This window comes from Rutidosis leptorrhynchoides, chromosome 11 (genome assembly GCF_046630445.1).
Source record: "Rutidosis leptorrhynchoides isolate AG116_Rl617_1_P2 chromosome 11, CSIRO_AGI_Rlap_v1, whole genome shotgun sequence".
Classification (NCBI taxonomy): domain Eukaryota; kingdom Viridiplantae; phylum Streptophyta; class Magnoliopsida; order Asterales; family Asteraceae; genus Rutidosis; species Rutidosis leptorrhynchoides.
The window spans coordinates 182,855,592-182,873,027 of NC_092343.1; the positions used below are offsets into that span (position 1 = coordinate 182,855,592).

General features: G+C 36.8%; 1 pseudogene; it reads right to left on the reverse strand.

Moving 5' to 3' along the window:
• Nucleotides 1-2,254: 2,254 nt before the first annotated feature.
• LOC139875294 (protein neprosin-like) lies at nt 2,255-15,579 on the reverse strand (annotated as a pseudogene).
• Nucleotides 15,580-17,436: the final 1,857 nt, after the last annotated feature.

Below are 17,436 nucleotides of genomic sequence, written 5' to 3' on the forward strand. Positions count from 1 at the left end.
TTTGAATCCTAGCATCTTTTATCTTGTTAATGAGTCATGAGACAAAAACTCACAAGTTTACTAACCATTTTGGCAACATATGACTCCATTATTAACTTAAAATTCGTCCATATTTACCACCCCATTTTTCCATTCCATTTTCTCATTCTTTACTCCAAATTACTCTCTCAAAATACTTCTATCTTCATATTAGATCATCACCAAGCATTTTCCTCATCATCTAGCTTCAAAATCAAGGTAGAACACTTCTTAAAACTCTTGTTAAATTCCTACTCTATTGCTATTTTAATAAGTTTATAAAACTTGTAAAAACTAGAACTTGTTTTGGTGGAAACCAAGCATGTTTATAAACTAATGTAACCTTACTAATTTGACTTTAAAAATACTTAATTATATGTATTATGACATTATATTAAGTTATTATAAGAATTTATAACTTGTATATATGTATAACACCTTAGAACTTAATATACAACAATTGGACTCTTTCTGTTCTTGAAAACTGTTTTGACACACGAATTTAACACCTATCTTAAACTTTGTTTTAGAGCATATAAATCTGGATATATGTTAATATATATGAATCAAGATTTCTGTAATTTTTTCATGATTTTAGATGAAGTGAAAGTATTTTTCAAAAATTCATTAGTTGACTGACGACAGATTTTATCCGAATCTGTCCACCGTTACAAGTTAAGGGCATAAGCCTAACTTAGACTATGAAACCAAAACTTTTAGATTATGTTTTGAAAACACAACATATTAAGGAGTCTCTAGCAACTTGATTCATTAAAAACCATGTAGTAACAAATAATTTATGAACCGAAAGATTTGGCTAAGATTAATGTTGTATGCTTAATCAATCTAACTAGAAAACTATGCTAATTAAGACCTGAGCTATTTTCCTTGATAACACCTGTTAGTGCATATGTTTATAACTAAAATATAGAAGGAAAATTAAAAATATAGAGTTTAGCTATTTTTCATAGCCTACGGACTATTCCTATGACGAATTATTGAACTGTGCGGACAGATTTACGCATCTGTGACAAAATGAAATTTTAACTAACATATACTCCGATTCAGAACATAAGCCGATTATGGCTGGTTATAGGAATCAAATAACTTTCCAATGATGGCTCTTACACCTATAGAAGTCGAACACACTTTGAGATATACCTATCGGGAGTTGACTATTTAAAATCAAGAAATCTATATAAAATTTAGAATAAGACTAACAACTAATTACTAAGTTAAACAGGTAAAAATATTATACAATTAATATATAAACTTGTGTTATCAATATTATATGTTAAAAATATTATTTAATATATATAATTGATATAGGTTCGTGAATCCGAGACAAACCCTGCACTTGTTCAGTGCCGTCATATACATAATTGCTACGAAATACAGTATTGTGAGTTTCATTACTCCCTTTTAATATATATTTTTGGGCTGAGAATACATGCACTGTTTTATAACTGTTTTACGAAATGGACACAAGTACTAGAAACATATTCTACGTTGAGTTGTACCACTTTGCATATTTTTCCATAATAGCTTGGTAACTAATATTTACATGTTGTAAGAGCATGTAAGCGCGAATTCTATTGATAGATCTATCGGGTTTGACAACCCCAACCTGGCTAGTCGCTCTAGTATCGTAAACGGTTGCAGAGTACTTCGTTTTTACTACACTTGGTACAGTGTAGGGAGATTTCATAATAAAGGGAATATGCCACATTAATTGTTAAGTATGGTTACCGAAGCGCTCAACAACTTATAGAATACTTTTATACACTTGCGAGTATACGGATATTTATGGAAACTGAAATCTTGTGGTCTATTACGATTACGGAAATGATTGATTATGATAAACTAATGAACTCACCAACCTTTTGGTTGACACTTTAAAGCATGTTTATTCTCAGGTATTAAAGAAATCTCCCGCTGTGCATTAGCTCATTTTAAGGATATTACTTGGAGTCATTCATGACATACTTTGAAAGACGTTGCATTCGAGTCGTTGAGTTCATCAAGATTAATATTAAGTCAATTATAGTTGGATGTAATATGAAATGGTATGCTTGCCGTTAATTTTTTATGTAAAGAAAGTTTGTCTTTTAAAAACGAATGCAATGTTTGTAAAATGTATCATATAGAGGTCAAATACCTCGCGATGTAATCAACTATTGTGAATCGTTTATAATGTATATGAACGGGTCATTTCACACGCTACGTCGATAACTTATCACCGGCAATTTGGGTTTCGACCCTGTCCACCATAGTAAAAGTGGCTACCCCAATTACCATCAGTGCTCATTTGAACGTTGTAGCAATTAGATTACTCAGTGAATATACCAATATCGTTAGGATCCCTCAAACTGTTAGATTCTGTAGCGACCCGACCAAATCGTCATTGACGGCGCCGTCTACTTAGGTCCCGTTACGTGGTCATAAGTCTTTAAAACAACGTTTGACCAAAAGATATGTCGCATTTATTTCAAATGTAAAGGTTGTTCAAGTTTACAAGAATTGTTCCACCACAAGTTACGATACAAAGTTTTAAGTACAATTGAAACTTATGCGACACAATTTAAAAGTATCCAAAAGACGCTCCATGTATGCATATATACTCGACATCCCATGCAAGTATCAAAATAATGAGCGGAAGCATGTATCATGTATCGTTCAAGGACCTGAGAAAAACATAGAAATCTGTCAACGAAAACGTTGGTGAAATCATAGGTTTAAGTAAGTAAGTACAAGTGAACCACAAGATTTGCATCAATGAAATAATAGTAACACATTCCAAAAGTTTGTTTCACGAGCACCCAATTATCAAAGCTTAACATTCCTTCCATTGTATACCCCATCACTTAGTGCTAGAACAAACACTGATTCTCGAAAATATATTTCATCCGTAGACGGTAGCGAACCGTCAAGGATGAGGGTTGTCAACCCATATGGCCATATAACATAAGTTCTCGCTTACACCCGGCAAGTGTAACTAATGATAATCGAATTGAGGATTTTTGTTCTAAACTCGTATGTAGAATGTTTGTTTTCCCGTTCTTGTGTTCACTTAGTTCAAAAGAATCGTTTATGTTTTCTCATCCCAATATAAGTTCAAAAAGAGTAAAAGTGGGACTATGATCTCACCTTGAATGCACGAGTAGTAAAGTACTTCGACAAGTAAACGTGTGCAAAGAACAATGCTAGTCTTGACCTAAACAATAGGTTTGTATCAATAACGGTAAACACGATAGGTCAAAGATGTTCAATTAGTCCTATGGCTCGTTACGACTCGATTATTGAGCATGTGAAATCAAATTGTCAAGTTTCATGCAAGATACAAGTATATAAACAAGTTAGGAAGGTTGCAAAATCATTTGGTTAAGTTTGACAAAAAGTCAAACTTTGGTCGGTCAAAGTCAACGAAAAAGTCAACACGTTCGGGTCGTGTCCCGAACTATTTTTCTGAGGTTTTTAATCATGTATGAACATGCTAGGACAAGTTACATGTGAATCGGAGGTGCGTAGCATAGCAAACATTATTCGAAAATTGACCAAGTTGGACAGACCCAAACGGCGCGCCGCGCGGGTATATGGCGCGCCGCGCGGGTACCTGTGCAGAGAATTCTGGCAGTTTTTAAGTTTTATGTACGAACCTAACTTCAAACAATCACCATTTATGATCCGCAAACAATCAAGACAAGTACCTTATACCGTTGGGAAGGTAATTTGACGAGGAAAACAACTAAACACATTTCATCAATCAATCTACCTATTACAACAACCAAAACCGCATCTAATGCTTAACATTAACCGCATACAAGTTCATAAATGCAATTCAATGATTCGGGCAACCAATTTACATGAATGATATGCCGTTTCGAAGGTAATCAAGCATACAATCCAACTAAACACTTACCAATAATAATCCATGGCATTCAATGCATCACAAGTCCATTTCAAGTTCATCAAACCCTAACCCAAATTCACCAAAATCACTAATCAAGTTCATGAAGTTTTCTAAGGCAACCTACACATCAAATTGAAGCTAGTGATGCTAGTAACACAATTAAAACATCAACTTTTAACATCTAACAACATATGATCATCCAAAATTCAAGAACAACACACCAAAATTCAAGTTCATGCTAGTTACACTAAAACAACGAGATCGAGCATACAAATTACATACACGACATCACAATGAGCCATAGACACTAACTAACACCATTTCAAGTCAAAAACACGAATTTAGAGAAATCTAGAGTTTTAGAAATGTTACCCAAACGAGATGAAGTTGGTACCAAAATGAAGAGGATGAAGAGAGGATCACGAATATGAAATTTATTTTGTTGTAAGCCTCCTAGATCGGATTTAGATGATGATTGAATGAATTTGGTTTTGGGTGTGTGTTCTTGCTAGAGAGAAAGAGAGAGAGATGGAGGTGGAAATGAATGGGTGAAAGGGGTTGACCCTTTGACCTAGTCAAGGGTTTGATCCCTTGTCAAGTTTAGTCCCTCAACTTTCGTTCGGGTGCGGGAATTACCTAAACGAGATAATTTAAAACGCGTATCAACGGGAGATGTTATAAACATATAACGGACTTTATATTAGTATAACGGAAAAGTAAATGGAAAAAGGCGGGATGTTACATTACCTACTCCTTAAAAGAAATTTCGTCCCGAAATTTAAGTAGGCGTAGTAGTCGTTGTTTCTTCCTCGAGATCTTGCGTTTCCGAATTCACGAATAGATGAGGATACTTCCTTTGCATTTGATCTTGTCTTTCCCAAGTAAACTCGGGTCCCCTTTTGGCGTTCCAACGGACTTTAACAATCGGAATTCGGCTTTGTTTCAACGTCTTGACGGAGTTGTCCACAATTTCAACCGGTTCCTCCACAAAATGAAATTTGTCATCAATAGTAAGTTCTTCGAGAGGGATGACGATATCGGGTTCGGCAAGACACTTTTTCAAGTTAGATACATGGAAGGTGGGATGAACGAAGTTCAATTGAGGCGGAAGATCTAAACGATAAGCAACGGTTCCAATACGCTCCAAGATTTCGAAAGGACCAATATACCGCGGATTTAGCTTCCCGCGTTTCCCAAAACGGATTACACCCTTCCAAGGTGCGATTTTTAACATTACTCGGTCACCGACTTGAAATTCAAGATCGTTGCGTCGTTTGTCGGTATAGCTCTTTTGACGACTTCGGGCCGTCCTAAGCCTATCTCGGATTTGAACGATTTTCTCGGTGGTTTCGTGAATGAGTTCGGGTCCGGTGATTTGCACGTCACCTACCTCGGCCCAACAAAGAGGTGAACGACATCTGCGGCCATATAGCGCTTCAAAAGGTGCGGCTTTAATACTCGCGTGATAACTATTGTTGTAAGAGAACTCGGCGAGAGGTAAGTGCTTGTCCCAAGCTTTTCCGAAATCAACCACGCAAGCTCGTAACATGTCCTCTAAGGTTTGAATTGTACGTTCGCTTTGTCCATCGGTTTGAGGATGATATGCGGTGCTCATGTCTAAACGCGTTCCCAACGCTTCTTGCAAAGTACGCCAAAATCTAGACACGAAACGGCCATCTCGGTCGGAGATAATCGATAAAGGTACACCGTGTCGGGCTACGATCTCTTTAATGTAAAGTTGTGCAAGTTTCTCCATTTTGTCCGTTTCTTTCATGGCAAGGAAGTGTGCGGATTTGGTGAGACGGTCAACAATAACCCAAATGGTATCATAACCGCCCGTCGTTTTTGGTAGTTTGGTGATAAAATCCATCGTTATCCTTTCCCACTTCCATTGCGGGATCTCGGGTTGTTGAAGTAGTCCGGACGGTCTTTGGTGTTCGGCTTTGACTTTGGAACATGTCAAACACTTGGAAACATAAGTAGCTACGTCCCTTTTGATGTTCGGCCACCAATATAGTTGTTTAAGGTCGTGGTACATCTTATTGGCACCGGGGTGAATCGAGTATCGTGACTTATGGGCTTCATCTAAAATAAGGCTTCGTAGATCCCCATAACTAGGCACCCAAATTCTTCCGGCGAAATATCGGAGTCCGGTTTCTTTAACTTCGAATCGAGAGGTGAGGACGTTCAAGTGTTCGAGAGAGATGTTTTCATCCTTGAGAGCCTCATCTTGGGCTACCCGAATTTGGCTATTAAGGTTGGTGTGAATGGTGATGTTTAAGGCTCGGACACGAAGAGGCACCGCTCTTTCTTTTCGACTTAAGGCATCGGCTACTACGTTTGCCTTCCCGGGATGGTAACGAAGCTCGCAATCGTAATCGTTCAAAGTTTCAATCCACCGTCGTTGTCTCATGTTTAGTTGCTTTTGATCGAAAATGTGTTGGAGACTTTTGTGGTCGGTAAAGATAGTACTCTTGGTTCCATAAAGATAGTGTCTCCACATTTTAAGTGCAAAGACGACGGCTCCGAGTTCGAGATCATGTGTCGTATAGTTTCGTTCATGAATTTTGAGTTGTCGAGAAGCATAAGCAATGAATTTCGTTCGTTGCATCAATACACACCCAAAACCATGTTTCGAGGCGTCGCAATATACAACAAAGTCATCATTGCCTTCGGGAAGTGACAAGATAGGAGCGGTGGTTAGCTTCGTTTTCAAGATTTGGAATGCGGATTCATGTTCGGTCGCCCAAATGAATTTCTTTCCCTTGTGAGTCAATGCGGTTAGAGGACGTGCAACCAAAGAGAAATTTTCGATGAATCTACGATAGTACCCGGCGAGACCCAAGAATTGACGAATGTGAGTAGGAGTAGTAGGAGTCTCCCATTTATTAATGGCTTCGATTTTCGTGGGATCGACTTTAATACCTTGATCACTTACAACATGACCAAGAAATTGAACTTCCTTTAACCAAAATTCACACTTGGAGAATTTGGCATAGAGTTGTTCTTGTCTTAAAAGTTCAAGCACAAGTCGGAGGTGTTCCTCGTGTTCTTCTTCGCTTTTTGAATAGACTAAAATATCATCGATGAACACGATAACGAATTTGTCAAGATACGGTTTGCACACGCGGTTCATAAGATCCATGAACACCGCCGGTGCGTTAGTGAGACCAAATGGCATTACAAGAAATTCATAACTACCATAACGAGTTCGGAAAGCGGTTTTGGAGACATCTTCCCCCTTAACCCTTAATTGATGATAACCCGAGCGGAGATCGATTTTCGAATATACACAAGACCCTTGTAGTTGATCAAAGAGGTCATCGATGCGAGGAAGAGGATATCGGTTCTTAACCGTCAATTTATTTAGTTCACGATAATCAATGCACATTCGTAGGGATCCGTCTTTCTTTTTAACAAACAAAATCGGAGCGCCCCAAGGTGAATGGCTAGGTTGGATAAAACCACGATCAAGTAGTTCTTGGATTTGACTTTGCAATTCTTGCATTTCAGATGGAGCGAGTCTATATGGTGCACGTGCTACGGGTGCGGCTCCCGGAATAAGATCGATTTGGAATTCAACCGGTCGATGAGGTGGAAGACCCGGCAATTCGTCGGGAAATACATCGGAAAAGTCACTAACAATTGGCACATCATCGATATGCTTCTCATCGGACTCGACTTTCTTAACGTGGGCAAGGATCGCAAAACAACCCTTACGGAGCAGTTTTCTAACTTTAAGGCACGAAACGAGGTTGAGTCTGGTGCAACTCTTATCGCCATAGACAATCAAAGGTTCACCATTCTCGATAGGAATTCGGATTGCGTTAAGATCACAAAGAATGTGAGATTTCGTTTTGACTAACCAATTCATACCGATTATTACATCAAAGCTTCCTAGTTCCATGGGTATCAAGTCAATTTCAAATTCCTTACCCAAAATGTTTAACGTACACCCCCGGTAATATGTGTTGGCACTTAATAGTTTCCCGTTAGCCACTTCAATGGTATAAGTGGTATCTAATGGAAGAGGTGGAGTGCTAAAAGAATGAGTCAAAGTCTTGGATACAAAGCATTTATCGGCACCTGAATCGAATAAGCAAGAGACATAAGAATTGTTGAGAAGAAACGTACCCGTGACTAGTTCAGTGTCATCCCGGGCTTCCTCGGTGTTGATGTTGAAAGCTCGGCCGCGCGTATTGGGGTTATCTTTCTTCTTTGGGCATGCATTTCTATAATGACCCGTTTGGCCACATTCGTAACAAGTGCCCGTCTTTGGTGCATTGGGCCACTTTCGAGCAACGGGAGTGGCACTTTTACAATCGTTGGCCTTATGACCAACTCCTTGGCACCGGTGGCAAATTAACTTGCCACATTCACCAAAGTGATGTTTGTTGCATTTGTTGCAAAGAGGTAGGTTCCCGGCATAACCCCTCTTGCCGTCGGAAGTGAAAGATTTCTTGGCAAAGTTGTTGTTGCTTGATTGGGAGGGTTCCCACTTTCTTTTGTTGCCGCCCGATTTATCCTCGGTCTTAGGTGCCGGAACTACGATTTCGTCAACCGTTTCAATTAGTTGGCGAGCCATGTTCATAGCGGCTTGATGAGTAGTGGGTTTGGATGACATCACCCCTTGTTTGATGCTTTTTGGAAGACCGAGCATGTAGAGCTCAATCCTTTGAGATTCGGGGTTAACAAGATTAGGACACATCAAGGATAGTTCGGCGAAGCGTTGATTATAAGCTTTAAGATCGTTTCCGACCGCTTTCAAAGCTCTTAGTTCTTCCTCAAGCTTTCGGGTTTCTTCGCGCGGAAAATATTCAACAATCATCTTTTCCTTTAGATCGGCCCAAGAGAGGGCATGAGCTTCATCGGTACCCACCGATTGTACATAAGTATTCCACCATGTAAGAGCGACACCGGCGAAGGTGTGAGTGGAGTATTTGACCTTGTCTTGGTCCCGACAACCGCTTATGCTAAAGACGGCTTCCGTTTGCTCAAACCATCGGGTGAGCACGACCGGTCCCCCGGTTCCATCAAAAGTGTGAGGTTTGCACCCCATGAAAGCTTTATAGGAGCATCCCTCGTTTGAGTTTCCGGCTCCATTGTTGTTGTTGTTGTTGTTGTTGTTGTTGTTGTGGTTGTTATTATTATTGTTGTTGGATGAGTGACCGGCCATGGCCGCATCTACGGCGGTAGCTATCATCCGTTCGAGAGCTTGTTCGGGAGTTTCATTGCGGCGTACACGACGAGGAGCCATTGTTCCTTCAAGACACAAGAATATCATTGATTAGTATTCTCAATAATACTAACCGTGATATAGAATAAAGATAAAGAGAAGTTTTTCCTCTACTCGCCTTAAATTCTTTATGTCATAATGTCGGAACGTTCATATGAGTCACCGTAATATAATCCCGGAAATTATATTACCCTGATTCGTATGTGCATTCGACATCATTTCATATAGTCAAGGTGGCGCGTCAATCAAATTAAACAACGTGAGATTAAGATGAACTAAGAGTAGATATGAGTAGAAGCGTTCGAGTATAAATGCACAAGTAGTCAAGTAATTCCTACTTCAAGTCTATATGCCGGTTGTAGTCTAGACTCACCAATGTACCCTATGACTCGAGGTTGACACCAATGAACTCTAAATCCCTACAACCAACGCTCTGATACCATCTGTAGCGACCCGACCAAATCGTCATTGACGGCGCCGTCTACTTAGGTCCCGTTACGTGGTCATAAGTCTTTAAAACAACGTTTGACCAAAAGATATGTCGCATTTATTTCAAATGTAAAGGTTGTTCAAGTTTACAAGAATTGTTCCACCACAAGTTACGATACAAAGTTTTAAGTACAATTGAAACTTATGCGACACAATTTAAAAGTATCCAAAAGACGCTCCATGTATGCATATATACTCGACATCCCATGCAAGTATCAAAATAATGAGCGGAAGCATGTATCATGTATCGTTCAAGGACCTGAGAAAAACATAGAAATCTGTCAACGAAAACGTTGGTGAAATCATAGGTTTAAGTAAGTAAGTACAAGTGAACCACAAGATTTGCATCAATGAAATAATAGTAATACATTCCAAAAGTTTGTTTCACGAGCACCCAATTATCAAAGCTTAACATTCCTTCCATTGTATACCCCATCACTTAGTGCTAGAACAAACACTGATTCTCGAAAATATATTTCATCCGTAGACGGTAGCGAACCGTCAAGGATGAGGGTTGTCAACCCATATGGCCATATAACATAAGTTCTCGCTTACACCCGGCAAGTGTAACTAATGATAATCGAATTGAGGATTTTTGTTCTAAACTCGTATGTAGAATGTTTGTTTTCCCGTTCTTGTGTTCACTTAGTTCAAAAGAATCGTTTATGTTTTCTCATCCCAATATAAGTTCAAAAAGAGTAAAAGTGGGACTATGATCTCACCTTGAATGCACGAGTAGTAAAGTACTTCGACAAGTAAACGTGTGCAAAGAACAATGCTAGTCTTGACCTAAACAATAGGTTTGTATCAATAACGGTAAACACGATAGGTCAAAGATGTTCAATTAGTCCTATGGCTCGTTACGACTCGATTATTGAGCATGTGAAATCAAATTGTCAAGTTTCATGCAAGATACAAGTATATAAACAAGTTAGGAAGGTTGCAAAATCATTTGGTTAAGTTTGACAAAAAGTCAAACTTTGGTCGGTCAAAGTCAACGAAAAAGTCAACACGTTCGGGTCGTGTCCCGAACTATTTTTCTGAGGTTTTTAATCATGTATGAACATGCTAGGACAAGTTACATGTGAATCGGAGGTGCGTAGCATAGCAAACATTATTCGAAAATTGACCAAGTTGGACAGACCCAAACGGCGCGCCGCGCGGGTATATGGCGCGCCGCGCGGGTACCTGTGCAGAGAATTCTGGCAGTTTTTAAGTTTTATGCACGAACCTAACTTCAAACAATCACCATTTATGATCCGCAAACAATCAAGACAAGTACCTTATACCGTTGGGAAGGTAATTTGACGAGGAAAACAACTAAACACATTTCATCAATCAATCTACCTATTACAACAACCAAAACCGCATCTAATGCTTAACATTAACCGCATACAAGTTCATAAATGCAATTCAATGATTCGGGCAACCAATTTACATGAATGATATGCCGTTTCGAAGGTAATCAAGCATACAATCCAACTAAACACTTACCAATAATAATCCATGGCATTCAATGCATCACAAGTCCATTTCAAGTTCATCAAACCCTAACCCAAATTCACCAAAATCACTAATCAAGTTCATGAAGTTTTCTAAGGCAACCTACACATCAAATTGAAGCTAGTGATGCTAGTAACACAATTAAAACATCAACTTTTAACATCTAACAACATATGATCATCCAAAATTCAAGAACAACACACCAAAATTCAAGTTCATGCTAGTTACACTAAAACAACGAGATCGAGCATACAAATTACATACACGACATCACAATGAGCCATAGACACTAACTAACACCATTTCAAGTCAAAAACACGAATTTAGAGAAATCTAGAGTTTTAGAAATGTTACCCAAACGAGATGAAGTTGGTACCAAAATGAAGAGGATGAAGAGAGGATCACGAATATGTAATTTATTTTGTTGTAAGCCTCCTAGATCGGATTTAGATGATGATTGAATGAATTTGGTTTTGGGTGTGTGTTCTTGCTAGAGAGAAAGAGAGAGAGATGGAGGTGGAAATGAATGGGTGAAAGGGGTTGACCCTTTGACCTAGTCAAGGGTTTGATCCCTTGTCAAGTTTAGTCCCTCAACTTTCGTTCGGGTGCGGGAATTACCTAAACGAGATAATTTAAAACGCGTATCAACGGGAGATGTTATAAACATATAACGGACTTTATATTAGTATAACGGAAAAGTAAATGGAAAAAGGCGAGATGTTACAGATTCATCAACAATTTCAATATTTCTAAAATAACTCGCTTTACTGAATCCTTCTTCAGGGAACTGGGCTACCCATTTGGGTAGTTGTATGCTGTCCGTCTGCGGCTGTGTTCACTACCTCTCCTCCCCACTCTATCAACGATGCACTTTTAGTTAAGTACGAAAACAGTGTGGAAGGCCAATATCCTAACACTTTTCCATTTCCAAATTGCATCCACCAGTTGCCTTCCTCTGGGTCCTACTCAGAAAAATATTATCATTAGCTAAAGCATCAAAGTTAAGCAACTAATAGTTGTACCACTTTTTCATAAGAGTTATTTACCACGTACAAACCAACCATCAACAAAACAGTCCAAGTGTAATGCATCCTCAGGGTTTTACAAGAGGTCAAAGATTAAACTTTCATTGTCCTTAAAATTTGTTAATAACCTTCTTGGTCTGTTGGTTTTTCCTCCAAGGTCCACATCTTAACCCAAGTCCAAATGCTATCAGTGTTTGCATTATATTTTAGTGATACTGATATAATATACGTCCGATCTGATTATTGCATTGTCAATTGTGATGTTAAGTTATAGTATCTAACATTTACAAAATGATGTTGAAAGATATATATGTTTGACCGTCTAATATTCTCATGAATCCACAGTACTAGAATTTACAATTAAAATTATTACATAAAAATGGTTTAATCAAAAGGGAGAAAACAAAACATGCATGCTTACAGAAGCGAAAACAAAAATTCTTGAGAAGAGGAATAGATTCCAGACATTCTCCCTGCAACTTTTAAATAATGTTTACTTTATTATAGCATATATTTTAAGCAATTTAAGTCAAGAAAGGGCATATTAAAATACTTCAGAAACTTGTTGCATGTAAAGAGAAGGTTTTCTCTGTTCAAGCTACTCGGGGATGGCCTGTATTTTAAGATAGATATATGTGCCGTAACCGAGTGATCCGCTGACCATATCAACCTTTTTCCCGGTCATCCCAAGATGTAATGCTAGTGAGATTTGAACCTGAGACCTCTTTTAAGTATATCGGGACAACAACTATTAAGTTATCTTGTGATGGTTAAATGTGATCGATGACAAAATTAATTATTAATTTTAGTAACAAGCATGATGGGGAATTATAATAAAATACCTTCCAAATAAGTATAGTAATATCATATTGGGAACCAAGCAATTCTGAAATAGGTGATATGCTTCCCCCTATTGCAATCTCATTGTTTGTTTGTATAAACCCTGAGCACATCAGATTGTAACACCCTGTTGCTTGATATGCATCACTCTGCCCAAAATATTAAAAACAATAAAAAATCATAGAATCCTATGTGGGACAAATAGTGATTGCTAATTACATAAAAACTTCAAAAGTACATCAATCTTCTAACATAAGTAATTAAATAAGAACAGATTAAATAAAGAGGCTTACAGTCCAATAAATGAATAGTCTGGTGTTGTTATCGCCATACAAATCTGGGTTCACCTGTTTCCATAGATGGTGCAGAAGCTTTATGGCAATGTTTGTAGTTACTTTGGTTGGACTTTCTATATGTGCTAAGATGACACTAAATTTCGATTTATGTAGCTCTATTTTGAGAAAGTAATCACTTACAAAGATTATATAAAAAATTATATAATAATACACAAATAGTTTTTGTAGTTTGTATCATATTACTAGACGTGTCTTAATTTTTTTTTTTTGAAGATGTCAACGTTTAATGGAGAATTTTACCCTCATGTGCACGGAATATGAGGGGACTTAACGGGATATTGTAATGAACGCTAGTTAAGAAAAACAAACTCCCTGGATAATATATGTAACCACAAGGACTGCACAGATTAAAAAAAAAGTTTAAAAGCGCAACCAAATTATAGTACAAAATAGGTAAGCTATTAGTGTAATTTTGTTTAGAAGAAAAGATATAGGATAAAACAAAGATGATTGACTTTTTTACCCTCTTTATCTGACATCAGTTTTTATGAATTGTATATTATTTGACATGAGAGTGAAATTAAAAGGGACCCACCTGCCAACCAGCTTCAATGCTATTAAGATCAGACCCAAAAGAGCCTCCCAATATCCAAATTTGAGACAAACTAAATTCATTTATTTGCTGAATCTTTGGATTCCAGACATTCATTGTTGCTTTTGCTCCATAGAATTCTCCCTTCACCGTAAGCAATTGCATGCTAAAAAATCCCAAAATAACAACAAGAAAGTCAAAGTTTAGTTACGTATATGCAAAAAGTTTTTTCAAATGGGATAAAATTAATACTCCGTATGTTTCTACAATATATAAGTGTAAACATTAAACTTACTAAGATAATAATTTTGTATAAGCAACTTTAATCTAATCTTACACACTTTTCAATAGTGTCGAGAGAAGAATGTGGACATATAAAAAATGATTTGTTTCACCATCTACCCATGAGAATATTCTGTTTAATTTGACTTTATTTACTCTACATAATACAGTAATTTAAGTTCCTGGTTACATCAGAAAGTGAGTTGATGATCATTTGTTAATTATAAACTGATGCCATGTTTATAGTATTATAAGTTAGATTAATTCAAATAACAAGTAAAAGACCAATGTAAAAAGAATAATTTGGTAAAATAGTTTAGTACAAACAAGATTAGTCAATGCAGGGTATATAAATAGGTTCGATTTTTATAAGATAAATATATTATACCTAAGAAAGTTAACTATTATTGACTTTTTATTTACCTGATGGCTGTTTTGACTGATATTATCTGGATCAGTAGAGCTTGGTTGAGCAACAGTACTAGAACTCTTCTTTTTACCATATCTTTTTACAGAACTTGCTCTAAGAACATCCTCTTTCTTTGTTCTTCTAATGGGAATTGTCCCTTTTGGGCATTCACCATTTACATGCCATAGTTGATCAATTCCTTTATGTTTGTTTGATGATGATGATGTTGATATTTTGATGTTCATATCATTAATCCAAGTTGGATGATAGTTTGGTCTCATCTGTATTCATCATTTAATTGTTCATCATTTAATCAAAAGCCATTTAATTATAGCCTTTTAGGTCATATACATTAAAAAAAGATAAGTACATAAAAGTAATAATAGTAATAAAAAATGAACCTGAATGGTATGATTTTTGAGAAAAGGATGATCAAAAGCCGGTTGATGCGAGATATGAATACAATCGATTATATCACCATCCGGACTCTGTTCATCATAAAACACACATCTAATATATATGCTCATATATTTATGCCTAAGGTAAAAGTATATATCATTCAATGAATGTTATCGACAGTAAACAATAATTTCTCAACGTTTTCAAATTAAAAGAGATTAGCAAGATCTAACTTGTATTGATCTACATCAACACACATGTGATTTGAACCTACTAACATATAAAAACCATTATAATTTTTAAGTTTTCGTAATTATTTACCTTTATATGGTTCTCGAACCTTTGACTATATATGTGTATATGAATCTAACAAAAGAATGGTGAATTAGGAACAAAAAAATATAAAGGATGGCAACTGGACATTGATGGATTGAATGGGACGCTTATTTAAACGCTTTAAGTGCTTCATTACTTCAACGTTCCGTTGTGAACCAGAAAACCGACTTCCACCAGCGTAACAGAAACTTGCAGACGTGAACAGACACAATAACACAACTATAAATTTTGAAAAAGCCTTCATTTATTTATTTATTTTATTTTTTTTGTTCAGAAACTCACATGTTAATAAGAGCAATAAATATTGAAGATATGGAACAGAAGGAAGTATTGAATGTATTGCAGCTGATAGCGGAGATGTGTATAAGTATGAAAATTGTGTATGGTGATTTCACAGCTAGTTGACACATTTTTTAATGTGATTCTCGTTTAGAAATTTGGCATAAAATTCAGTGACTTTTTTTTTTCTTTAGGCAGTGGAGCACCTATTGAGAAGTGAAAGATTTATAGCCATTTTATATATACAGAAAAACAACTAGTTGAATTATTCTTAGAAAAGGGATATACTTAAAAGGTGACACACATATATTTTTGTGTTTATATAGGTCACTTGTATATCACTCTCATCCATCACTTGTTTTCTTCCCATCCCTTTAGTGGCACTTCAACACTACATTATCATCACTTATCACATTCCACTACCATCCATCACACACTAAGTTACCATCACAAAAATAAAGCAATTTACAAATAGTAATCCTTAATGTACAAGTATACAAACCAAGAGTCACACGCAAAAGGTTCGCGCAAAGCATGACGTGTTCCCTTTGGCTTGTTGGTGCCATTGGGGCCAAAGATGGCACATACTTTGGCTTGCTATTTGACGTGTGCTACCGTGATTGTTGGGAACCTCTTATATAAGCCAATCAAATTTATTTTTGGTTCCATACACAACAAATTGGACGATAAACTCATCACAAAAAATTTGAAACAATGAAAACACATATATGAAAACCTAAAATAATTATAAACAATGTTAAATAAAAAATGCATAAAATTTTGTGTTTTTACATAAGTGACATTTACTAATAAAACTTTGTGCCCAATCAAAAGGAAATTGACACTCCGCAAACAAAACTTCGCACAGTTTAACAGAAAGAGCTAGGCTTTACGTGTCTCTAAGTACCAACACATGGTGGTTATTCCTGTATTTTACCTCTCTATCCTAGTCATCATGTCGAATCTGATGGTGGGATTTCACTTGCGTATTTACAGGGCTCGTTTAACTCCCATCTAGTAATGATCTGCTTAAATATTGGTCAATTTGATGCATGTTATGTGTAGTCCATGCAGGAGAGAACCACCTAAATTACTCTGCAATGGAAAAAATTAATATTAAATGAATAGCATCATGATCTCTTTACAGCAGTCATTGGTATGTTATATGTCTTGGCCACTCCCTTATGAAATACCACATCATGTTGTCTTTAACCAAACATATCAACTTGACTGATAACAAGACATTTTGGTATTTAGAGTTCACAATAATATAAGATTCATCATTAATAATTGAAAAAGATAACACTGAACTTATAGTAAATACAAGCATCAATGTATATATGATGTGTAAGGATATTAGGACCCAAAACAACGCAAGTAATTCAACAAGATCACTCACCGATAGTAATTCTACAAGATTACTAACCGACTTAATGAACGAAAGATTATAAATGCAAGAAATGTAAATCGACACAAGAGATAACGTGGTTATATGCAATCGTTGTGATTGCTTTAGTCCACGGACCAACTAGAGAATGTATTTACTGAATATTTGTGGTGTGTTTACAATGAGTTACAAGAGGGTCTATTTATAGAATGATTTAAGGAGTAAGCTAAAAACAATTCCTTGAAGCTTCATGTGAGTTTCCTGACAGCTTCATGGAGACTACATGTGAGTTTCCTGACAGCTTCGTGGAAGCTACATGTGAATTTCCTCACAAGTTCGTGGAAGCTACATGTGAGTTTCCTAACAACTTCGTGGAAGCTTCGTGTGAGTTTCCTGAAATCTTCCCTCTAATTGTTTAAAGTTCTCCATATCTCC